Source organism: Paroedura picta, chromosome 2 (assembly GCF_049243985.1).
Source record: "Paroedura picta isolate Pp20150507F chromosome 2, Ppicta_v3.0, whole genome shotgun sequence".
In the NCBI taxonomy this organism is placed as follows: Eukaryota; Metazoa; Chordata; class Lepidosauria; order Squamata; family Gekkonidae; genus Paroedura; species Paroedura picta.
The window spans coordinates 64,994,314-65,014,477 of record NC_135370.1 but is presented as its reverse complement, the minus strand read 5'-3'; the positions used below and the strand labels follow the sequence as shown (position 1 = coordinate 65,014,477).

The 20,164-nt window shown below is 42.2% G+C and overlaps 1 protein-coding gene across 10 annotated transcripts in view; it reads right to left on the bottom strand.

The window, feature by feature from the left end:
• SEMA5B (semaphorin 5B) overlaps nt 1-20,164 on the bottom strand; it is a 473,766-nt gene that overhangs the window by 274,900 nt on the left and 178,702 nt on the right. For 7 of the 10 annotated variants that reach the window (XM_077320463.1, XM_077320455.1, XM_077320456.1 and 4 more), the window contains one exon: nt 15,958-16,081. The exons of 2 other annotated variants lie outside the window; for them this stretch is intronic. The gene's annotated coding sequence lies outside the window, so the exon portion shown is untranslated. Of the gene's footprint in view, nt 1-15,773; nt 15,889-15,957; nt 16,082-20,164 lie in introns of those variants that run through there. One more of the 10 variants, XM_077320462.1, reaches the window with a different exon arrangement.

Genomic DNA, 20,164 nt, shown 5'->3' with positions numbered 1-20,164 from the left:
CCAAGATGTTGATTGTGTTTCCTGTTATGGTAACCTCCTTAAAGGTATTGTTGGTCCTACTGCCAATAAGGCCTTTTGCCCAAGGTGCTTACTGTGTCTTCCTCCTCCAAAGAAATGTCACCTGGGGCATTTTGCTGCTCCACAGCTCTGCCAGATCCAAAATGGCAGCTGTCTTTTTCAGTGTGCTCTTTAGAGGCTTCCCTGGCTGATCTTTCTCAGTCTCTTTGCCACCATTTGGGAGGCCTCCTCATTGGTCAGGGAACGGATGGTCCAAGAGGATGCACCCTCTCCGACTTCGCTGTTGCTCCCACAATCATCGAAGCCTCCATTTCCGTCTCTGAGAGAATGTTTTCTGAGTCTCCTCTCTGCATGCTGCTCTGCTGCGTGAGCCCCTAGAGGCTTAAAATGTTTGTGTTCTCCTTTTGTTTCTCAGAGATTGTGCCTTTACAGGCTTGTCTCTCTCTAGTCTCCTCCTGCTGACTTGAATAGCCAGAGATAGCGCTCAGCCAGGAAATTTAGGGTTTAGATACAAGTAGAATAGAATTAAAGTAAGATTTAGACTAGAACTATAGATTAGAAATTGAAGATAGGCTGCCAACTGCCTCACTAGCTGTCTCCCTTTGCGAGGCAGGAAACAAAGTGGGATTGGGTGACTCCCACCGGACTCAAACAGGAAGAAGAATTTTAATAAGTCCTGCCTCCCTGATGGAATGGTGGAAATCACTCAGAGGATGTCTTTGCTCCCTTCGAGGGAGAAGCTGGGGTACACCACCTCACCTGAAACCCATCTGTGAAGTCTTCCTTCTTGCATTTTTGCTACAGAAAAAAGTAATTCAGTTAATGAGCCTTTGGGGAGGGCAGTATATAAATACAATAAATAAATAAGTTACAGTTGAAAAGTGAGGATTTAAGAATATGGAAAATGGTCTGGCACCACATCCTCCTCTCCCACTGACCTATGCCATTCACCATTCTTTAGACTCCATCATTCCAACCCTAACAAAAAATAATAAAACTGAGGAAACAGCTAGAAATATGTTCATTCAAACCTATTTAAAATTGCCTCTGAATAATTTATTCTCATTTCAGATTTGGGGCTCCACTCTTCTGACTACAATAAGTAAATGAAATAACTTGCAAAAGTACATATTTCTCATGAGGATTTATTATTATTTCTCATTTTGAACATAGACACTGCTTGTCCAGCTTACAAGGATCAAGGAAGAAAATATGTCTCCAGTTAGAAAACAATAAAAATGGTTAAGTGTATTTAGCAGTTGGTTCTCAATTACATGATGGCTATACTTTTGATTTTATTCCGAACTTGTGCAGGTTTCTCTCCCTTTCTCTTTTTCTCCAGTGATCTACCTTCCTTTTGTTATTACCATGTAGTGAAGAAAGGAGGTTGAGAACAATTATGGCCTATAAACTGCAGAGGGAAGAAGCGTTTAGCAATAACATTAACAATCTGGCAGGAACAACAAGCAGAAAGTGTGCACAAACTTGAGTTATTCAAAATAAAATTCTGTCTGAGAGAAGGAACAGGAAGTAAAAGATAGAACAACTTATTTACACTTAATCTTCCAGCCTTCTCAAACTCATTTTCTCCCCCTTCTTGGAACTGATTTAAGACATCCTCCCCCACACACCATCTTTTTACAGTGGTGAACATAAACTGCCTCTTATCCCCAATAAACTGTCAGTTCAAATGTAAAGATTTAAGCACCATGATATCTACATCCTTTGGCAATGGTCCATTTAAAAGGGGCTGCAGATGTTTAATTAATCTGGCAATAAATATAGTAGTAGATATGCAACCAAGTCTTCACCCGACACATTAACATCATGTGTTTCTTCCAGACTGCAGCGTTGACTCCAGGATTTTCTCCATGTCCAGTTTCCCTCCAATCCATCCACGGTGCCTGTTTATATGTGGAACTGGTCCATGTGTATGTCATACTTTCATTTGCACACTGTTCAGATTTTGGCTTTTTTGTTGTTCTTTTTTTGCAGTTGTACTCTTCTGCTAGATCCGTGGGGCAATATATGTCCACACTGGCCCTCATTGGGCAAATCATACCTTGCCTATATTTCTGTCCTTTTGACTGATTAGTTTGATTGTGGGGCACAGGAAACAGTACACTATAGCAGGGGTAGTCAACCTGTGGTCCTCCAGATGTTCATGGACTACACTTCCCATGAGCCCCCTGCCAGAAAACACTGGCAGGGGCTCATGGGAATTGTAGTCCATGAACATCTGGAGGACCACAGGTTGACTACCCCTGCACTCTAGTATAGAGGAACCTCTTTTGGCTTGCAGAAATTGGGGCCTCAGCTAGCTCCCTCTGCTTCCTTGTCCAACTGGCCAAACAATGGCAGTATATATTATGATGCAATAGGAGAGTCACACAATTACTTAAAGAATGATAAGTTTTCCCCATAGAAAGGACTACAGTGCCCATGAGACAGAGTGAAAGTATCTCTGTAAAGACAGCTGAGCTACCTTTCCAGTTAATTATCAATGTAGGTGCTGGTGCCAGCCATACTACAGCTAAACAAGACCTGAGAGATATCTTTTTTATAAGTCTAAATGCAAAACAAGTTTGTTTTAATGCAGATGCATGCAGAGGTACTACAGCTGCCATGATGCAAGATGAGAACACACATGCACAAATTTATCCAGATCTACCTGGATAAAGAAAGAGACGGCTCATAAATAAGTGTCATCCTGTGTTTTTTTTTTTAATGCTTTAAACAATCTGCGTGACGCAATGGCAAAGCAGCATGTAATCACACGTGCATAATCATCTTTTTCATAATCAAATATATGCAAACTGTTTGGCACAAACAAGGTGTCAAGCACTCTATTCCAGTGATCACAATTTATGAGCAGGCCACAAGCCAAACAAGCAAGTGATCGATCATCTTTTTCTCAAATCTTAGAACAGATTACTTAATTTTAAAAAAGACTGGGATTCTACCCATTGTAGTCCTTTAGAACTAGAGAGTTTATCTACCTAAAATACTTTCAACATCTCCCAGAGACCTCACTCTCATCTTTTATCAGTACTCTGCTGCCTGTTTCCTTCCCCAAATTTCTACACAATCTCACAAAGATCTAAACGAATTAGTTTCACTATGGACCCAAGCAGAACCGTGGTGTTGTGAACCGCCATGAGCCGGTGTTGGTAGTGGTGGTATATAAATCAAATTATAAATAAACTAGCCACGAAGCCCGCTGTAGTGGGAAATGCAGTGGGCGCTAGTGGCCTCTTCATGTCTGTGGCAGCGTGGGCCCTCACCCCCCCGGCACCCCCGAGTCCCGAAGGCGGCTGGGCGGAGGTGCATCGGTGGTGGGGCTGGCGGGTGCATGGGCAGCAGCTACCATACCTGGGAGGCAGCTACAGTCCCTGAGTGGTGACAGCTCCCTTGGTGGGGCTGGGTGCACTCCGTCTGGGGAGGGAGTTTGGCCACAGCCCTTGGGGGGGGGCGCACCGCCACCTCACTGGTGCAACAGACACGTGGGATGCTGCCGCGGCAAACCCTAGCCCTCTGAGGAGCCTCTGCAGGCAGCAGTGGTGGAGGATATCTTACGGTGGAAGCCAGGCTCCGGGGGCTGCGGCCACAAGTGGGTGCGGTAGGCATGTCTGCCATTTCCACTGCGGTGGCCACCACCTCGTCAGCCCCTCTGAGGGCCCTGTGCGGGTGCGGGTGGCAGTCCGGAGTGCTGGAGGTGGTGGCTGCACCTCGTGGGCAGGCAGGTGCATCTGTCAGGTGAGTTGCGAGTGTTTGACCCTGGGGGGTGGGAGCTCTAGGGGCTGGCCCAATCAGGGTGCAACCAGTTTTGCTGTCCACACCCTGATTGGCATGTATTAGCGCTCGGACACCCCGGACAGCTCCACCCCTGGCCCGTTTGCCAAATATATAAGAGGACCAATGGATTAGGATAAATAAACAGGATAAATCTGGAGCAAATTATATGGATTACTTACAAAGTTCAGTGGATTTTCAGTTGAACAATCAAGAAGTCCATATTTGTATCTTATTAGCAAGAAAGAACCAGTATGGCAAGCTATCCCTTTCAACAGTTCTCTTTTGATGATACTGGTATCTTATTTTTCCTTTCAAACATAAAGCAATGATTGGTTTAAGGATTCTCAGGGCCCATAGCATCAGAGCCACTTTAAGGATTTGTGGGGCCCTAGCAGAGTACAACTGCAGTGGGAGAAGCCAGATTGGAGGCAGAGGGACCCCCCACAGTGGAAAGGGGTGTCACTCCAATGTCTTTAAAGAGGCGAGAGGCTACAGCCCTGATTCATTGGGGGGCACGGTCCAGAGCCCCTAGAAGCCTGGGGCTCATAGTATGTGCTACATGATTATACAGACCCTGCATAAAGCAAGTAACTATTTACCCTTTATTTTAAAAACAAGAGTATAATTCCATCATTCTGTATCCATTTTACAATCCTGCCAACTCCACTGTAGGAAATTCATGGAAATTTGGAGGTAGAGCACAGGAGGAATCTCAGCCTGATGTAATGTCATAAAGTTCACCTTCCCAAGAAACCATTTTCTTCAGGGAACCTGATATCTGTAGTCTGGAATCAGTTGTAATTTGGATGATTTCCAGGCTCCACCTGGAAACAGGCAACCTTGGTTAGCAAGATTCCTCTAGGAAGCCCACTTACAGAGTATTAAGGCAACCATCCACTTCTCTGGTTTATTACCAACATCCAGTATGCGGAAGTATAATGCCTCTGAATACAGATAATCCATTTAGCTACAGTGGCTAAAACATATGTATCAGCCTATCCTCCATGAATTATTGTCTTTCTAAATACCAATACATCTTTGTATGAATAAATATTACAAGTTTTGATGTTAGGATAGATAGGAATGGCAAAATCCTTGTAATCCAAATCATATGTGCATTTACTAACACATTTCAGTGTTGATGTGTTGTCAAGTTAACGTAATTCTGAAAGAACAGATTGCATTTGAACATTTCAGACATCTATTAAAAGGAGAATTGCCAGCTCCTTTCTGCTTCCAGAATCTTTCAACAGACCAGTTGGAGTCTGCAATGCCAGAAGGGGAAAGGGAGATATATACTTGTGATAACTTGAATATGAATACAGCATTAAGGTTTGGTCAGTAGATTTACTTTGATCAGTTCTTCATGATCATGATAGTCACAAATGATTAATGATAATAATAATCCTCCAGGCTAGAACACTGAGAAGTTTAGACAGAACATGATTTTTTGTAAAAAGAAATCTCCATAGACCAAAACATGGAAGACAAATCTCTAAACTATCAAACTCAACCTGGTTATAGTGCTAGCATTTGAAGGCTAAATTGTAGCACATTATATAGGAAACATGGTTGGTGGAGCTGCAGTCAGTGCTCACAGATGAGCTGAAAGCCATTTAGAAGAGGCAGCATGGGAATAATAAGCCTGTTAAATGAGCAACCAAAACATCAAACAAATAGACAAGTGCCATGATCTTCAAAATCACACTGCTACTTTATTGGAAATCAATCAATTCATCTTTCCGAGGACAGGAATGATATAAGGGAAAAAATATTTCACAGAAAAGAACCAAGCTGCTGAATTCAATGCAGGACAGTTGCCAGTAAATAAATAAAAAAATGTTTAAAAATCCCTGGTCTAAAATGAATTTCTGATGTCAGTTGGAAAAACCACTTCAGAGGCAGAAATTAGCCTATGAATAGTTCAGGTATTTCCCAACTGCTTATTTTGCTACAGCAGGAAAAAAAAAACAGGGCTGCCACTGTCAGTTTGAAGTAAACAATGTCGATAACTTAAGCAAACAGGTGAAGGTAAACAGCTTTCTGAGTCTTCCCAGGATATGTGTTCAGGGTGATTACAGTTAGCACCATTATTCTAATACTAGATCTAAAGCCCATTTCACTCAGGAATGAAATGGGCGCTAGATGGCCTGGGAGCAGGCCCACCCGCCCCCCGAGGCTCTCTCGAGCCTTCTCCCGGCCGGCGGAGCGGCCTCGCTGCATCTACGACGCAGCGAGGCCGCTCCGCCGGCCGGGAGAAGGCGGCGCGGCCCACCGCTCACCTGTGGCTGTCTGTGGGGCTGATTGGGGCGGGATGTGGCATTATACTACACTCTATGGCATTATACTACACTGAAGTCTCTCACCTCCCTAAACCCTGTCTTCCACAAGCTCCACCTCCGCAGATCACAAGGAATTTTCCACCCCCAACTTGATAATTCTGAGGACACATCAAAATCCATCCTCCAACTCAATTTGTCTATGCCAGCCTTTCTCAGTTTTTTTTCCTTTGAGAAACCCCTGAAACATTCTTCAGGATTTGAGAAGTCGTGTGATCATGAAAAATATGGTTGGGAAGCATAGCTGCGGACACACCCACCTGGGACCCCTCCTCATCCCACTCCCTCTAGGCCCAACATTGGCCATGTTGAGAGGGGTGGGCAGGTAGATATGGCCATATCTAGTCCTGTCACCTGATAAATGTTCAACACATTTTTAAAATATATTAAAAATTCATTAACACCCACTCATTTAGGAAACCCTTCCAGGGCCATCAAGAAATCCTGGTTGAGAAAGCCTGATCAATGGTTTAACTGTGACTGTTAGTGTGTTTTTGTAGACACTAAATGTGTTCTGGAAGACTGTGGAAGGACTCTCCCTGCAGGTAGGCAGGGAGAGTTCAGCAGTTAGGCTGAATGGCTCAAAAGAGCCCCAGCTAAGCTGGCAGGGAGAGTGCCGCCCAGCTGTTTTGTGGCCATTCTTCTGCAGACCCTTTAAAAATCCCTTTAAACATCCCCTTTTAAAAGGTACCTAAGAAGAATGCCCCAAAACAGTTGAGTGGCCATAGCAATCTGCTCTAGCCCCTCATCCACAGTTTGGCTTAGTCGGTAATCCCCAAATATATCCAGGAGTTTTTCAGGGATACTTTTCCAGTTCCCCTGAAAAATCCCAGAGGAGTTTGGAATGCCAAAATACATAGATAAGCTGTTTTTCAGGTGTATTTTTCTTTTGGTAGACCCAAATGTACTCCCCAACTGGGTATAGCAAGCTGTGAATATAATAAACTCAAAAATCCCAGATTCAAATTTCATTAAGCCAGAAGTTCCTTAGGTAGGATCTTTTGACTGTTTGTTTAATATATTATGCAATTTAATCCAAATTCTAAAGTATTATATGTATAGACCCTTGTTCTTTTCATACTCCTCCTATATTCCTACTGCACTTTTTTATCTTTTCAAAAATAATCTTTAAAAATGTAATAAATATTTCCTCTTTCACAATCAGCAAATTTCTTGTTAAAGCAGTAGTACCTCTGGAATACCCAAAGTCATAGGTACCAGTATATTTTAAAAGTATTTTGGCATGTTAAAGACAAACCAGTTTATTACAGCATAAACTTTTGTGGACTGGAGTCCATCTTCACCTAGTTCATCTAATCCCCATAAGTTTGTGACATAATAAATTTGTTTTTAAGGTCACAATATTCTTTGTTATTTCCTGGTAACAGACTGACACAGTTCTTCCCCTGGAAAAGGTAGCCAATCTTGGCGTTTATAACATTTACATGAATAACAAAATAAGTGATTGTCCTTCAACTCGGAGCTGAAAAACAGCTTTCAAATAAAGAAGAGTGTCTTTGGGTATTCTGCCCAGAGAATCCAATCTGGAAGCGTGCCAAGTCTTACATCATGGTGGCAGGGCAGGACAGGACAGGACCTTCCCATGACACAGCCTCTCACTCAAGCTTCTCACTTTCTCAGATTCTGTCATCTTCTGCAAAAAGTGAAATAAACTGATGAATGCTTGGAAGCATTCAGGCACATAGAAAACCTATTCTCAAGTAATACTCACTGGATGGTTTCTCATAGCAGATCATTATAAGGCAGAGCAAAAGCCTAGCAAAAATAGCAGAGGGTGCATTATCACCCATTATGGCTATTTTGAGAGGTCTTTATATATTTGCATTTTGAATGATCACATCTCCCCCTATGCTTTCATGGCCCGCTGAGCTTTTTTTTGTTTTTGTTTTTAAACCCTCCATATTATATATGGTGAGAAGAGCCACTGCACACGTCTGACAAAGTCAGGTACACAGAGACTGATGTGTTTGTTTTATGTAGCCAGCAAAAAGCCATTGTTGATATACAATGGCACACATGACATTGGAAAACAAGCAACTGGACTAGCCCCATATAGTAAAGCTGATGTTATTTATTTATTTATTATATTTATATACCGCCTTCCCCATTAGGTCTTGGAACTGTACTGCCTGAGCATTCTTAATAGCAGATCAGAGTTGGTACCTGAAGAATTGGTATATGGGTATGGCCCCAGCCAACTACTTGGAAGTCCTTCTTTGCTGTCTTCAGGGCTGTTGCGAGGGATTTCTGAATGGGAATAGTAGGAAAAGATTTCTTGCCATTAGGCGAGACGAGGTAGCCATGAGCCTGTTGAGTGGAGAGCTATTTGAAACCAGAAGGCCAGCCCATGGTCATCCATCAAGGCCACTCTAAATAATTTGAATATGAATAGCCCTACCTGACCTAGCAACAACATCAAGAAAACAAAGATCATGGCATCCGGCCCTCTCAATTCCTGGCAAATAGAAGGGGAAGAAATGGAGATAGTGACAGATTTTATTTTCCTGGGCTCCAAGATCACTGCAGATGGGGACTGCAGCAAAGAAATTAAAAGACGCTTGCTCCTGGGGAGGAAAGCTATGGCAAATCTAGACAGCATCCTAAAAAGCAGAGACATCACCCTGCCAACAAAAGTGCGTTTAGTCAAGGCTATGGTCTTCCCAGTTGCAATGTATGGCTGCGAAAGTTGGACCATAAGGAAGGCCGAGCGTCAAAGAATTGAGGCTTTTGAACTCTGGTGCTGGAGAAGACTCTTGCGAGTCCCTTGGACTGCAAGGCAAACAAACCAGTCAGTCCTAGAGGAGATCAGCCCTGACTGCTCTTTAGAAGGCCAGATCCTGAAGATGAAACTCAAATATTTTGGCCACCTCATGAGAAGGAAGGACTCCCTGGAGAAGAGCCTAATGCTGGGAGAGATCGAGGGCAAAAGAAGAAGGGGACGACAGAGAATGAGGTGGATGGATGGAGTCAATGAAGCAGTAGGTGCAAACTTGAATGGACTCCGGGGAATGGTAGAGGACAGGAAGGCCTGGAGGATCATTGTCCATGGGGTCGCGATGGGTCGGACACGACTTCGCACATAACAACAACAACCTGACCTAGCAGAGGCATGACCTAAGCATCTGTAGATGACTTCCCTCAGCTAAAGTAGAAAGAACTGGTATCTGGATATTTATATTTCAAGTGGGGATGCATCCAATAAAGTAGGCTCAAGTTCATGAAAGTGTATGCAAGAATAAAATCCTGAAAGTCTTTAAGTGACACAACATTCCTACGTATTTCTACATCTCTTGGTTTTTTTGTCGTAGGGCTGCTGTTACAGGCCATGTGAAACAAATCCTAATTATTACTGTTCAGTAGAAACCTGATCCTCACTAATGAAAATAATTTAGTGAATGAATGAAATTAGCACAGAGTTAACACAGTGTTATTATTCCCATTCTTTCAGGGTCTGCTTCAGGACAAAATGATAATTCTCAGCCATGTTATTGATTGCAAGTATAGGGCAGGGTCTGCAGTTATGTGGAACTCACATGAAAGAGTGTGATCTTGCACACGCAGCTTTCAAAATTATTCACAGCTAGGGAGGCTATTGCTCCACAGGCCTGCTCCTCCTAAAGAGCCAGATAGGATTTCAATTAAATCTTTCTGCTGAACTCCTTTTTTACTTAGCGACACGTGCCCTCTTGGGCAGCAACAACAGACTCTCCAGATAGTATTTCTATTTAATAACAGAAATTCCACAGAGACACAGAAGCAGAGAGTGTACTAACATAGATTTTTGTTTTTAAATTCCACACAAAACTGTTGAAATACTAGTTGACTTTTGCAATGCCTAAAGACTTCCTAAAGTTCTCTGGTTTCTTCATCTAAATCTTTTTGGCTTTTCTTCTAGACTAGCCCATGCACCTGGCTTATTTTGCCAACATTCTGGACATTCACTGCTCATCTAGTTTAAGATGCTTTTTCGTTTCTTGTTTTTTGTTTTTATTTTACAGATCGCAAAATAGCTATTTTTAATTTTACCCATTGCCAGTTTTCAATGGGGGGGGGGGCCCTAGGACCTCATGCTTACCTACATATCTTACACTTTTATCCCGATAATCTTTTCACCCTAGTCCCAGAAGCATGAGCATCATTGCTATTCAGTAGGGAGAAACATATTTGCACATGTACACAGCCATGAAAACTAACTATGATCAACAACACGGAGTTTGGGAGTATTACTGATCACAGAGAAGAAGAGTTCATGTGGCTACTTCCTCTGCATGGTTGCCATGGCAGACACCAGATGATCACAGAGATCAGGAGGCAGGACCACATGCCTGCTCTCCCTTTCCCTCTCCATGCATGCAATAAATGTATGAGACTGCTGTGTGCGCCAGGCCTCAGTCATAAAGTTACGATACTGCAGACTCTTGGGTCTAACTGTACCAGATCACAGTCTGACTCTCCAGCCAATGCACCCCTCGTTCATTGTCTTGAAATAGTTTCCCTCACCTATTCCAAAAGACAAGAGGTGAAATGGCCTCTGCACAGTTGCCCTATATCAATGTGCTTATGCCTTTGTGGCTTTGTATGGATAACTCATAAATATCTGCATAAATCACAGAGTCAGATTACTGGTCAAGGCACTAGTTCTGCAATACAGAACTCCATGGAAGTGCATTACACTTATCCAAACAGAGCTCTTCAGCAAACCCCAACTTTAAGTTGCTGTTCACAAAATAACTGAATCGCCACATAATCTTTCAGCTCTTCACTTCAACTGTGTTGTAACTTGAACTTCATTTCATAAAAATATAGTGCACAGCTCCCTGGCCTTTCTTAGTCTAACCATTGCCACATGCGCCTTCTCTTCTTCCCTCTTTGCCCTTTTTCACAGATGATGCTTGAAATGCTCTCCTGAAAATGGCAAATAATATCCTCAGTCGGGTGTTTCAGATAAAGTCCTGTAATGGATTTGATACAGATGCAGAGGGAGCACACAAGGAACTGTCCAGAGAAATCCTTAGCAAGTGTCACATTAAAATGCATCAGCACTCTTGGAAGGGTGCCCTGGATGGAGAGAGAATGCTCAGGTCATGGGCAGTCTTTTGGGAACTGTCCCAAACTATTCTGCAAAGGACGTAACAGCAGGCTAGGCAGGATTAGGTGTGGGCAGGCAGGGTCAGATAAAGGAAAGATCAAGGCAAGCGTAGGGTAAATAAATTTGACAGCCAGATAGATTGTCAGGGATGCAAGCTTAGAAGCAAGGCAATAGCTTCTACAAACACTGTAGGCTGATGAGGAAATCCACCTATGAGATGTTGCAATCTGATATTCCACCACCTGTCTGCATTTAAAAACAGAGAGCTAGCAAAGCACACAGCACCATAAGGGCATAGGCAGTTAAGATAGGCTGCTTTGTATTTTCTTCACAATCATAAAACCTTGCAATAAGACTTCCATCCACATTACTAGAAGCCAGTTTTATCCCAGAGAAAGATAATTTATCTAAAAGCAGCCAAAAATAGAGGTCTAGGAAGGAAGAGTCGTTTCAATTTTCATTATGGCTTTGCTATACTGCTACATGATAGTAATTACAGATAAGATTAAAGAAAAGTAGTTATATTAAGGTGTAATGAGTTCCATCAATTACTAGAGTCCTGGGGAAAAATACTCTCTATTTTATTAACATTCTAAAGGGGATGACTGGTTCAGTCGATTCGCATGAAGTTCTTCTAGGTCATTTGGCCAAATATTGCAAAAGTCACTTCTGTCAAGATGGGGATTCTGTAGTTGGGGTGAAAAAGTCTTGGAACTGAGGATCTGCAAATGCCAGTAGGCAAGACTGGTATTTGAAAATTGGAATTGCAACCCTTGTAAGGAAGCACCTTTTCCTGAATAGTTAAACAGGAAAGGGCAGCAAGTGTTCAGAGACTGCTGACCAGGCAGAAGAACAAGAAGAGAAAGAATTGCAGGATCCTCCATGTCTTGCTTTGCAGCCACGTAACAGGAACCACGTTTCTCTTTTTCCATCTAGTAATACCTGACAAAGCAAGAAGGTATCTATAGCACACTCAGGTCTATTTTGTCTCCTTTCATGCTGTCAGAGTACACCGAGTGCCTATTGAATCTGGAAGCCATGCAACCAGACAGATACACCACTATTCCAAATTTTGTCTGAATGACTATCCCGACCAAAACTGCAGTTTGGAGCCCTTCTGTAGAACAGCTTGAATTCACCAGAGAATCAGCAATGATTGCAGAACTCACATTTGCAAATCTCCCTTCCCACTGCAGCCCTCAAACCTAATGGGCTACAGGATCCTCATGAACAACACGGGATACAGTTTGGGATGCTGCTGTGGGATGGGAGAACTGGCCAAAATCATTGTCCATCTTGCACAAGCCACTTGTGCTGGGAGAGGGAATGTCTTTACTGTATGCATGCAAGAATAAGAGTAGGGGTGATTTCCACTGAGGCACCTTTCTCACTGCAACCCATGCTGTAGCTGAAGATCCTCCAGTCTTTTAGAAGGTACACAGGACTTTCCAAGGGGAAAAGGAAAACAACTAAGTTCTACACCATAAACTCTGTTCCACTTAAAGTTCTCTGGATCCAAGACAAACATTTCAACAGAATTAATGGCCAAAAGAGAGCATATATCCACAGGACCAGGAGATGAAGTTAATACAGAAATCACAAGTCACATATGGCTATGGAATTCAGTGTAAAGCAATATTTTTCGTGCAAACTCCAAATATTTTGGATGCCTTGCACCTGTACAGCAGTAGCAGTATTTTATACTGAAAATTGAATATCATATATATATGGAATAAATTATTCCCAAACTGTGTGTAGTTGATTCCAATGAGAAGGGGGAATACTGAATACTCAAGCATTTGTCTGCTGTATCTGTCTTCTATAAAACCATAACTCAGGTGTTCCCTAACATCTGGATGAGTAAATCCTCCAAACAGAAAGCCCACAGTGCCAATATGTCAGAGAAATGAGGTAGGGCAAGAATGCTAGTTTAAAGCACGTACATAAAAGCAGCAAAGTGATTCATATTTTCCTCAGTCCACTCTCTAATGAGCACCAGCAGTCAATCAATCAGATATATAAAGAGCAGCAGAATAAATCACTTTGCTATGCTATGGTTTTTCCCCATGAACAGTGAGATGGCAAAGCAGTTGCCCCACACCCAAAGGAAAGTATCCACTCTTCCCCAGTATTCCAGTTGTACTGTAACAACAAGGTATAAGATTTGCCACTCATGAAAAAGGCATAGATGTTCTCCCATTGCCTTTGCTTTCTTTCTAGCAGTAAGAATAGCCGTAAACTACTGAGAGTGAGTTAACAATAATCTAACATAATGTTATCCTTGTCTGATTCATTTTAAAATGTGCCCCCCCCCAAAAAAAACAATGCAGCAGGTGGAAGAGAGTCCCAAAGGTTCTCTCTCTAGGAGGCAGTCTGTGGTTAATAAGGACCGACCTTTGCCTCTTTCTGCCCATTCCTACCAAGGTGGCTGCATTTGTGCTCAGGTTGGTTAAAATCAGCTTGAGAGGCTAAACGGTTCTTTGCATGCACTGTACAAGTTGTGGAATAAAGGGTCGTAACCTTGGCTGTATACAAACATCAGCTGTTCAGAGACAGGTGACTGAGCCACTATTGCCTGCTGTACACCTGTTCATTTGTTCTATTCTTGTATTGTCACTAGTCAAACATGTATTGCTGGTTTTTGAAGAATCTGGGGGGGGGGACTGTTTGGCCAGAGATTGTACCAAGATAAAAGAAATGAACTTCTGTACCGAATGTCTCTTCCCCATTGCCCTTGCTTGCCTCTTCCGTTCTATTCCAATTTGCATTTTAAGTTCCTTGGGGCAAGGAGCTGTCAACTCTGCTCACATTGCTCTCTAACACACCATAGATAAAGATGACATAAAACACACACTTACACACACACACACTGCTGCAAATATTAACTTTTGTCATGATCTGAGTATACCACCACTCTTGAAGATCAAGACCTATCAAATGCATATACTCTCACACAAATCTTGAGGGAAAGGACTGCACTTCTACATGCAGCTTGAGGGACTGCATGTAGGAAGGGGCCACAATACTACATGTAGCTTGAGGGAAGGGGCTATGCTACTACAGATAGTTATGGGGAGGGACTGCATGCATGGCTATGCTCCTGATAGCTTGAAGGAAGAGGATACCCTCCTGCAGGTTATTTAAAGGACTGTGTACAGCTCTGATATCCCCCCCCTCCAGGGATCTTGAGTGTGCTTGCCTATAATGTGCCTCAAGAGATCATTTTAGATGGACTGCAGTTTGGGGACTGGTCTGGAACAGAACCTCTTTGTAGTTGTCCATTTTTTCCCTATCTTCCCTCACCACCCCTCCCACACACACTTAATTAAAGTCTGGACTGTATTGTGCATGCCTGTGGGTTGCCCAGCCAAAAGTGTATTCCGTCAGCATGTTTTCATGCAATTATTTCATATTCCAGCTACAGAAGCACTAAAAAAACAGGTGGGTGGATGCCGAATGTGTCAAATTTAATAAAGATTCTTTCTGTTTTCCATCATATTATAGTCTACATTCATCATTTATTAAAAACATCTCATTTATTAACATCCTCTAAAGCCTAGTTTAATAACCTGGAATCTTTATTTGAATCACAAATTCTTCTTTTATTACTATACTTTTAAAAAAAAGCAACGTAGGGATTTAAATTTATTACTTAAAACTCTTTTCTAGCCTAGTGTTGAAGCACTGAGACCAGGAACCATTTCTAATGTGGTCTCCAAACACCCTTACATTTCATTTGAAGCTTACTCTTCCAAGCAAACAAGGAACACTAGTTGTATAGTATAGCACATCACAAAGTCCATGACTCAACACAGGATCTCCCAGGGTCAATTTCACATTAAAGCAGTAAATGATGAGCAACCAAGTGTTAAGATGATGGCAACAGGCCCTGTAAAAATTAACTTCTGAACTGCCCATTACTGATCTGGCACTGCGAACATTAAAAAAAATTTACTGCTGCAAACATCTCACAGTCTAAATGTATAGGTATAAAGAGCGAGATGGAGGGAAGTGAAGGACAATGTTTTTTTTAAATTCAAATATGGGAAGCTTATGTTTATATGCTGCAGCAGAAGTCACAGAGGATGTATCTAGAAGAGAAGGCTGCATATTAAAATGGGAAGGCAAAAAATACAAAGGGAAACATCTTCAATCAGATCGGTCATGTTTTTTTCTGTCTCTGGATTTCGAGTGATGGCAGATCATCTAAGGAGCACAACAGCATATTTTGCCTATCTGCTACCAACTAACTCCTGGGTATTTTTTTTTCTTACAACCCTCAAATAATTTGCACAGTCATTACTTCGTATTGAATATGTATTTTAAAAAACCCAGAAAAGGGCATATAGTTAAAATCTAACCCTGGAATGCATTAACACAACGCCCAAACAAAGTTACAACAAGAAAGAACATGAACTAGCAGCTTCACAAAGATGAAAATGAAATTAGAAAGGCCAGAACATAACTGTGCCTTTGAAGCTGGGAACTGCTTATATACATAATTAATTTACCTTGGACTTCTTTTTCATTAAGATTACATTGGATTGGATCCTGTGGAAGTTCCACTTTCCAGATGAAATTGCTGCCATGAGCAAAATGGATCTGTGTGATCCAATCCATAGAGTCTGTCCTGCCAGTCTCAGAGCTGGTCTTTTGATAACAGAATTATCATATTGAATACATCATTATTATTACCTGTTCTCAACTTCTCATGCTAAAGGGCAGCCAAAATGACAACAGACGTATCAGCACTGTCTTCATAAGTCTCTTTGGTACAGGTGATGCCTGTGAATGAAGCTGGTCTTTCTATAACCGGTTTCTGCAGATTATAAGAACAACAAAATGCCCAATTAGTGCCTAAGCAGCTTCTAAGAACAGCATACGATTTAATTCTATTATTAATCAGGTGAAATATTTAGAGCTGTTGCATGTGACTTCAACTTCTATGGCCAAGGTTAGAGGCACACATATTTCAGGGCACTTCTGTCACGTATTGCAGATTTTAAGAGTTAATGGCACTTGGAAATTTAAAATCTATTCTACTAATTGCAGCTTTGACTTGAGGCAAGGTCCTCATAGTTCTGTGATACTTTCCAGCTGACCTTTGTCATCTGAGTTTGCAATGTTAAGAGGGAGACCATTTTTGCCCGCCTCACACATTCACACAAACAGCAACAACAAATAGATACAAGGCATCTGGCAGTCCAATCTAACAGAGTTCTCCTACAGTGTAATCTTAAACTGGTAGTAGGATTCTGAGTAAATCTTTTTGACAGCCTTAGTAATCACCTCAGTGGTTATCTGCCCCCCCCCTCCAATTTATTTAGTTATTTTATTTATATTCCACCTTTGTCTCTAATGGGAACCAAATACAATTTACATAGGATACCCTGCAAACTAACATGGCAGGGTGAGAATTCAAAGTTGGCTCTTCCACCCACTACACCACTAAGCAGAGGACTTAATTCTCTGTAAATGAATGTGCCACATCCCATTCATGATTTGCCCACTGCTTTTCTCTGCACTGCAGAGCCTCTTGTGGCGCAGAGTGGTAAGGCAGCCGTCTAACAGCTCTGCCCATGAGGCTGGGAGTTCAATCCCAGCAGCCAGCTTAAGGTTGACTCAGCCTTCCATCCTTCCGAGGTCGGTAAAATGAGTACCCGGCTTGCTGGGGGGTAAACGGTAATGACTGGGGAAGGCACTGGCAAACCACCCCGTATTGAGTCTGCCATGAAAACGCTAGAGGGCGTCACCCCAAGGGTCAGACATGACTCGGTGCTTGCACAGGGGATACCTTTTTCTCTGCACTGCAGGATGAAAATTAAGCTATTTTAAAAACAGTTCAGGTGAATTCTGAAATACTCTTGCTGCTCACCTTGAGCACAAGAGTCAACTTTGCCTCTGTCAGCATCATGAAAGGATAAGCCAGTGGAAAGAACCAATGATCTTGACCTTTCAGTCTCTGCTCAATTAAAAACACGGACCGTGTTAAATATTAGTTGCAGTGTAGGAATCTACACGGAACAAATGAAGAACACCACCTTAAAATGTCAGTCATTCAGAAATCAATCTTTCCGCGGGAACTCTCATTCCAAGAGTGAGCTTGTGAGGTGGATGTTAAAATGGACTGATCAGTTTATACCTCAGAAGCTCAGAGTCAATTCAGTGTTTACTCTCTTTTGAAAGTCTGAACTAAAGTGCTCTCAACGGTATGGCTTTGTCACATTTTTATGACACTGCTTATGCTAAGGTTTCCTGAGATGTGACTATGATATTTATAAGGTTTTTTTTCTCACTGGGACCATGGTATATCCCATAATCTACTGGTTTTAGCAGTAACTGTAAAAGATGAATTATTAGTATCTACTTTCTGGCAGACGTCACTTGGCAACTACATTCGGGGGCCCAGAAGTGAAAGCTCTGTTTTCCACACCTTCCTCACTGGGTCATATGGTCTATCCACTCAGGAGGCAGGAAAAGGCCAGATTCACTAGCCATCTGGTCATCCCTCCTCACACTTTAGGCAGATCTAGCATATAAGCAGAAGCAGAATGTTTTTGGACTCCAAGGTGGCTAAGCCAGATGGTTTCTCAGCACTGAAACAAAAAATCTTCCCTCTAGCCCAAACCTGAGAATGACTGAAACTAATAAATACTTGGAATGGGACATACCACCTGCTATATCATCACAGTGTCACAAACCACAATGTTCTCCCCCACAAATCTTGTACAGATATTTCTTTGGCACCTCAGCGAAGCATGCCAGTGCAAATGTTTGGGATTGGAGTTCTGGTTTCACTTTGTAAAAGATAAGTAATTCAGCTTTAAGACACACAAGATATATTGTAGTTCACATAATGACTGCTATTTTTAAAAATACAGATTATGGGATATTGTATACAATGTTTTCAAACAGCATTCCAAATTATGGGATCAAGTCAAGAAATTCTGAGTGTCATTTATTATGACCTAAGGTAGGCCAGATATCTGGATAAAACTGATAGGAAGGACTGGAACCTTAGGGCCAGATCCACAACTTTACCATGTAGCACATTAGGACACCAAGATGCCCATAGCCATAATGAAGGCCCAGAGACCTCCAAGAGCTTCCTGCCTTGGTCCTTTTGTAGCCAGACGTGGAAGTTTCAGTTACCCTGAACTGTAGGCCCACCTGAATAGACTGACCTCAATACTATGACAAGTAATTCTGCCATCTACTGAGAGGGTCCTGATAAGAATGAAGTATGTTAACACTTTTGATGTATTTTTAAATGCTTAAACAAAGGCTTGAACTAGATGTAACCTGCCTTTGCATAGATCAAAATGCTCCTATAACTTTATTTTCTAAATCAAAAAACAGCCTGGAAGGCTATAGGTTTTAAGCAAAGGAATGTAGAAAGAGCTGCTTTGCCCACTTGGGGGGGGGGGGGACCTTCCAGCTGCTTCTTTTGCCAATATGAAAAACATTTAGGATTTCTGTGTATTCCCCTCTGGAAAGGAATAAAGTTGGGGCAGGCATGAATGAATTTTATTTCATGCTAGGAGCCAGTATCATTTTTCAGCATGCAGGTTTTTGTATTTTAATTGCTATATTTTTAGTTATTACTAAAGATGTAAAGTTTCTACACAGGGGACAAAACCTCCCAGCACACATGATCCACCCCGGAGTTGAGCATGCACACACACAACTCCAGGGCACACAGGTTGTGCTGTGCCACAGCAGTGGGGAGGAGGGTGTCCCTGCATGAGGGTGGGATAGCGAGGCTATGCTATCCCACCATCCTGGGGGTTGACAAATGCCTCGTTTGGCTCCGCAACAACAGGAAGCCTAACAGGGCATTTCGTGTCCCTCCTGGGGTACCACAGGATGGGGATTCCCTGTACACAGAGGCATGGGCCAGCATGGGTGCCAATGGCGCCCACGTTAAGAAAGGGAATGCTGAAAAATCATTCCCTTAATGCAGGGCATCGGAAGCCCTAAAGCGGGCCAGGGCCAGGAGGGGGCCGGGTTGACAGCGATCTCATGCGTCTGCAGGAATTTGCTCTGCTGATGTGCAAGCACTGGCCCAGTTTATCCCTCCTATGCACAATCAGTCTAAGAGTCAGAATAAAATTGCTATACACAAGCAAAAGATTCTGGGGAACACAGTGCAGCAAGCAACCAAAATAAGAACCTAAACATCAACATGAAATAAAGTTCATATACTTTTATTTATACCAATATACATGATCGTAGGAGTGGAAAGTAAAACTCCTAAGGCTGCATATATTGGTAAAGATTCCTTTTGTGGAACAATTCATAACATTAGGCCTTGTCTGAAGAAGAATTCAACACATAGAGAACCCACTCTGGAAACTCTGTATAACAAGGTTTACCAGAATAAAAGAAAGAAGACATTTTACACAAGTTTCTCTGCATGAACTTTATTTCATGTTGGAGCCAACACAGATTCTTGTTTTGAAATTGCTAGACACCATGACAACCTGGCACCTGGGATCTGATCAGTCCTGAGTTGGAGCAGTTCTGAGCACATCTACTCCCAGAAGGGAAAGAATTAAGAAATACCTTGTCTCCATCTTCTCACATATTATACCTCTACTTTTGGTTTAAAAGAAATATTGGAGGAATGCTTCATACAACTGTGTTTAGTATCTAGCTTGGCCCACAGTTTCAGTACAATTCTTCACCCAAACAATTATCCCTATCTTATCTATTATTCTGTTACTCTTTGGGCTAGTAAAATGGCATTAAAGTGCACCTGCCTCATTCCTGGAATATTAATGCAATGGTTTGAAATCCAATCCACATCAAGGATTAGAAGAAAATGGGGGGAAATTAACCCATTCCCAGGTAGTCAGTCTTCCTGAGCCACAGATTTTAAATCATGAGATTATTAAAACAA